General features: G+C 39.3%; 1 protein-coding gene across 1 annotated transcript in view; it reads left to right on the top strand.

The window, feature by feature from the left end:
- Window positions 1–2,498: 2,498 nt before the first annotated feature.
- Window positions 2,499–5,898, top strand: part of si:cabz01090165.1 (uncharacterized protein LOC100333421 homolog) — a 305,072-nt gene continuing 301,672 nt past the window's right edge. The window contains exons 1-2 of the mRNA XM_036215075.1: window positions 2,499–2,681; window positions 5,311–5,471. The gene's annotated coding sequence lies outside the window, so the exon portion shown is untranslated. The remainder of the gene's footprint in view (window positions 2,682–5,310; window positions 5,472–5,898) is intronic.

The following is a 5,898-nucleotide window of genomic DNA, read 5'->3' as shown; positions in this document are numbered from 1 at the left end:
CTTCAAAGTTCAAATATGCATATAAGTTAGTCCATGCATTGACATTGACACAGCCAGGCTGCATGACTTTGCTTCCTCTGAATTTCTCCTGTGAATGTTGCTTCAGCTCTCAGTGACCTGCTGAGAGGTGTGACATCCCCCTACAGCCGAGTCATGACACCCAGCACTTCCCCAGACGCAAAATCTACATTTTCTACCGTTCTAAAAATGTAATTAAATTCACACACAGGGTTTTTTTTTCCCCCAGTCCCAGCTCATATCAGGTTCTGCCGGCCCGGAGAGAGACGGGAGACTCCTGGCAAATAAAGAGAGAACATTGTAGATAATAATGAGAGAAATTTGGGGTCTAAAGTGGCAGAAGCAGACAGAAAGAATTAGAGATGAGGAGGCGGCAGTGGCAAGATTACGAGGGTATATCTTTAGACCAACATAATTACCCATCATCCTCAGTAACGCTTCTCTTATCATCAGACTCTTTAGAGACAAGAAGTACAAAAGCTGAAGAAACTGATTCCAGCGTCTTCCTCTTCTCCCTGCAGCCTGCTTCATGTTGGGATACGTTTGGAGGAGAAAGAGGGAGAGCGTTGACCAACGAGAAGGAGAGGAGAAGAAAGGGGAGTCCACTGAGGCTGTAGAGCACGGGTCAAGTCAAGGCCCGGGGGCCGGATCCGGCCCTTTGGGTGATTCTATCCGGCCCTCCAGATCATTTGATTTATTGTTATTAATGACCCGATGTTATCTTGAGCTCATTTCTAACTTGTATAATTTTGACAAAATATATTTTTATGGAGAGTAAAATATTGAAAGTTATTTAAGGTTTAAGTTGATTTATTCTGGAATAATATTCCTGATTTTTATTATTCAGAATTATGTTAAAAAGTTACAGTTTTAGAGTTTTAAAAATGGTAATTCTCCTAGCTTTATGGGCTATTTTGGCATCTATTAAGATTTTTTAAGGCTATTTTGGGGATTAACTTATAATTCAGCTACATGCTAGCTGTTTTGGCTAGCATAAGTTTTTTATTGATTGTTTTTTTGGTTAATTTGGCATTTAGCTGATATTTTAGTTGGTTATCAGCTTCAGTGTTTTTAGCTATCAATTTCAGCATCTCCGGCTATCAGCATTAGCATCTTCAACGGTCAAATTCAGCTTCCAGCATTCACACTAGCATAATCACAGGTAATGCTATATATCTATTTAATAATTAGATAAACAAGCTACGGGTTAACATTTTTAAAATGTAGTTTTAGTGTTCAATAAATGTTCATCCTGTTCAACCTGAAGAGTCTTTTGGATTTCGTCCCCTCATTCGGTTGAGTTTGACGCCCCTGCTGTAGGGAGATAGGTCACCCGCCCCTTCGTCTCTGAATGTCAACAAAAGTTCCAAATAACTGACATTTCCTTTCATGCTGGGAAGTTTATTCTTATTACAGTGAACTCTGTTCCAAAGAGGAAGGCGAGTCACTCCAGAACCAGAAGCACACTGTAATTTTGCTGCAACACTTAATAACATTGTCTGTTTTCTGAGAACAGTCAAGTTGACAGCCATGCAACCCCTCAGGGATGTGATATTTTAGTCCCTTTAATTGCTCTTACGGAGCTCGGCTTGGATCGGCTCATCTGGGCTGCGCTCCTGTCAGAACAGCAGATTGAAACGCAGAAAGCTGATGGGTTGGATACAATCAGTACAAATGATAGGAAGACAAAATAAACAATAAGGCTTAATTGTTTAGATGACTTTCTGTTAAATGAGGTCATGACCACCAAAGGCTCCTCGCCAAAGAGGCATTACGTGTCTTAATGAAGTCATTTGGTTGGAGGAAATTTATTCCATTTATTAAAAACTCCAACATTAAAACCTGACCGAAGCTCAAACACGACAGCAAACAAAGATGAATAAATACAATAAAAGAAAAACCTTCGATGAGAAAGATTCTAACTCTGAGGGAATTCAGTATTTAGAGAAAAAAGTCATCAATTTCAGTGTAGTATAATAATACTGAGTGTTTGCCAAAGTAATGGAGCACACTTGAAGTTTACTTTCATATAGAGAGCTGAACCAGACAGCAAAGCTCTTTATTTACCGGTTCCAGTTGTCATATGGTCGTGAGTTCTGGGTCGTGACCAGAAGAACGAGATCTCAAGTATACCTGAAAATATCAACCTCAAGTGTGCTACTTTTTGTGAGGGGAAGTCTGGAGCTTCTGCAGGAGATCTCAGAGGATCTTCCTGTACGCTCCAACTGTGGCAGAAGTGAGGGATCTGGCGCTAAAGTGTTTTTTATGACTTTGACTTCATTTCATGACTTTTCTCTGTCATGAGAAGAGCTCTAAATCTCTGTCAGAGCAGCTTACGCTTCTACAATCGATCAACAGTCACAAACCTTTCTGTGGTCCATTTCCTGTTTTATTTTGAAAAGCTTCTGCATCCGTTTGCTTCCTGTTGCTGTTTTCTTCCACAGCTGATTCTAATGAATCAATCGTTCCATTGTCTTCATTCACTCTAAACTATCCTGGTTCTCGTTTCTTTCATCACGACTCATTTCTGGTCATTCCAGTTCCTTCAATCAGAATCTATTATGGGATCATTTTTAGTCAATTCTTGCTGCATTACATTTTCCTTCCTGACGTTTGCTGACCAGAGACCAGGATGGATGGAGCAGAGAAAAGAGGACACACAAGTAAGACGAGGAGAGAAAAAAGCAGAAATCTAAAATGAATGATGTTTCAGTGATAGCAGTTAATGTTTTACATAATTCATTTAGTGGCTGAGTGGAGCTTTTTCATGAGCTCTGATTTAAGTCAAGTGGGTTTAAACTTCAGGGCATACATTTTGCAAAGTCGAAGACTTATTTCAGAAGAATATTCATAATGTTTCAAAAGGCTGATGGATATTTTAGAGATCGTGGTTTAAATTCAGAGACGGTTTAAAGACGATCTCTGTGGTCTGGTCACATTTGATCAGGGCGTCAGTCTTTGATTTGGACTCAAGTAAATTATTCTGCAGAAAAATGCAGTTATTTAGCTCATCATCAGAAGCTGGGTTTTTTTGTTAAAGTATTGCTTCCTTGACCGCTCTGCTTGTTGTTTTTGTGTCTTTTTGTGAGTATTTTCATTTATAAATATGTGAAGCTGTCTAACGTGTGTATTTGTAGTTGAGTGTTAAACACGCCTCTTTTTACGAACTCATTTTCAAGATGGTGGAAGGATCTATGTAACTGCCGCTACGTACAATTTGCACAATTTCGTCCACGTTTGTAGTTTCGGTCTTTCATGACAGGTGCCTGATTTACGTCATTCAGAAAGATTTCGTCATTCGTCAATGTCTGTCGAGAGTTTCGGCTGATGGTCTTTACATTTTGAACGTTCAAAATTTTTGGCTAGTTGAGAATTATTCAGTTTAGGTTTAGTTTATTTAGCCTAAATGCAAATTTATAGCTTTCCTCGATGTGTAACTTTTATGTCATGCATACATTGCACTTATCACATTAAAATGATGTAATTGAAGCATGAATCACTAATGAATTGCACATAAACAGCAGTAATCACACACGAATTATTCATACGCGTATTGTGCGATGGGTAAATTATTTTAAGAGGACCTGGTCGCAGACAAGATGGCAGCTGAAAATCATTAGCCGGAAGCAGAAATTCCACAAGATTTCAGCGTTGTAGCCACTTTCAGTCAAACTTTTTAACGTGAATAAACAGTTTAACTTTCAGGATGAACTTAAAATGTGTCAAAAGAGGGTAAACACCTTGTTATAGTCCTCCTATGACATTTTTTTAATTTAAAAAAATGTCCCAGTAGTGTTTTATTTATGATTATGAAGATTTTTACCAAAATCCTTTTCTCTGCAGATCAGCTGATTAAATCTGTTTCAATCTGTCAAAGTCCATTTTAGGTTTTGACAGAAACACCATGTGTCAAAGGTTCAAAGCTTAAAATGCAAAAAAAAGAAAAGTATCTGTTAGGGTCGTCGGTTTTATCAGCACTTTTCGACCAAAAACAAGAATATTTTCCAACAGAAATGAGCGGGTGAGAGGGGTGGTGATGCTTCTGTCTTGGACTTCCTTCTGGCTAACGGTTTTCAGCCGCCATCTTGTCTGCCACCAGGACCCCTCATCTCATTTGGTCATCTATGCAGCATATTCCCCTGTCCGGCATGTCTGGGTGGGGGGTCGGGTCTCTCGCCAGGCTCCCTCAGCTGGCGCTTCTTAGCTTAGCCAAAACAGCTAGCATGTCGCTCAAATATTAGCTAAACTCCAAAACAGCCTAAAAAATATTAGTACATTGCAAAATAGTCCAAAAAGATCAGAATGACAATGTTTTATACTTTAAAACAACTTTTTAACATAATTACGAATAATAAAAAGGCAGGAATATTATTCCAGAATAGAATAAAAGGAAAATGATCAGGAGGGCCGGATCCGGCCCCCGGGCCTTGACTTTGACATATCTGGTCCATAGCTTCTGTTGAATCACCTTTTGAATCCGAATCTTTGTGTTGTTTTATTGTCCTTGTTACACAAAGAGCTTTTGACACAACAAAAAATCATTGTGATCTCCAGACAATACAATAAACAAAACAAATATGTGTAATAGTGAGGAAAATTTAAGGGACACTATAAGAATATATACATTTATTGCGCAAAAGAAAAAATAAATAATAACTCTGAATGTCAAAGTGAAGAACTCCAATGAAGTGTGGATTTATGAGCTCTCTGCCTGGTTTATTTGTGATTCATCCATGTTTTTAATGTGGTTCATTTGTGATTCATCTGTAACATTTTCACGTTATAGACCAGAACTTTTCTCACTTTTTCCACATATGTTCAGAGATGACCAAGTTGAATCTGTGCAGCACATAGCAGCACTGGGAATCAGCCTTTAGGAGGTGTTTGGTCAAACGATTTGAAAACATTTGTAACTATCCGTTCGTTTGTGAGCTTAAAGTGAGCCTGAAAATGAGATTATCTTGACCAGCTTCTGATGACCTTGAGAAAGAAGTCAGGAGGCTAGAATTATACCAGAGACATCGACCAAACCACATGAACTTTAAGGCTTTCTGCACTGAGATCGGACTGACATCACTATAGTGAGACCATCTTTAGAGTCTAGAAACCAGCTAACGTTGATCAAATGAGAAGCTAGAGTTGGGTAGATCTTGAGGAGATATTTTATTTGATCTCCCAGCAGAGACTTAGATCTAGATCCAGAAGTTTTAGACAGCTGTTGTAGAAGATAACTGGTTAGGCCCAAACAAAGGTTCACAGATGGATGAATACTTCTGGTTTATCTTCACTCAGGGTCTCCACCTTCAAAACTAGCCTCTTCCGTCAGGAGCAGACTTCATCTGAAGCACTTTCAGAACGCCACAGTCTCCTGTAAGGACTGACTCTATCGTATGAGTCCACCGCCAAACTCCAGTCGTCATCGCAGCCCATCGGAGACGGCTCCGCGGACACAGGTAATCACTATTCTCAGCTGCTCACTTTGCACCTGAACGTGCTCGCCTGAGACGGCCCATATGGCTGGATTCATTCCTGAATGATGAAGTTATTCTCCACGCCGAGGACCCGGTCTGCATCCCAACTAGAACACTGAAAGACAAATAATTGTATTAGTGTGTGACACCGTTTAACAGCTTGAAATCGCTCATAAAACATTCAACAAGGCAAACTGTACAGAAGTTAATGACCTGTCAGATTTTATATATTAGCTGCTCTGTGAAATGAAATGCATAATTGATCATTAATGAGCTGGGGTCGTTATAATTCAGGTTGTTAATTGATCTGTGCAGACTGTGTGAGACAATCATCTTCAGCAGAGGAGGAAGATGAAGACCAGCTCAGGTTTTCAGGATTGTTGATGTGGTTTAAATGGAAACAGAAAAC

This window comes from Oryzias melastigma, linkage group LG13 (genome assembly GCF_002922805.2).
Source record: "Oryzias melastigma strain HK-1 linkage group LG13, ASM292280v2, whole genome shotgun sequence".
In the NCBI taxonomy this organism is placed as follows: Eukaryota; Metazoa; Chordata; class Actinopteri; order Beloniformes; family Adrianichthyidae; genus Oryzias; species Oryzias melastigma.
This window is presented reverse-complemented; position numbering and strand designations above follow the sequence as displayed.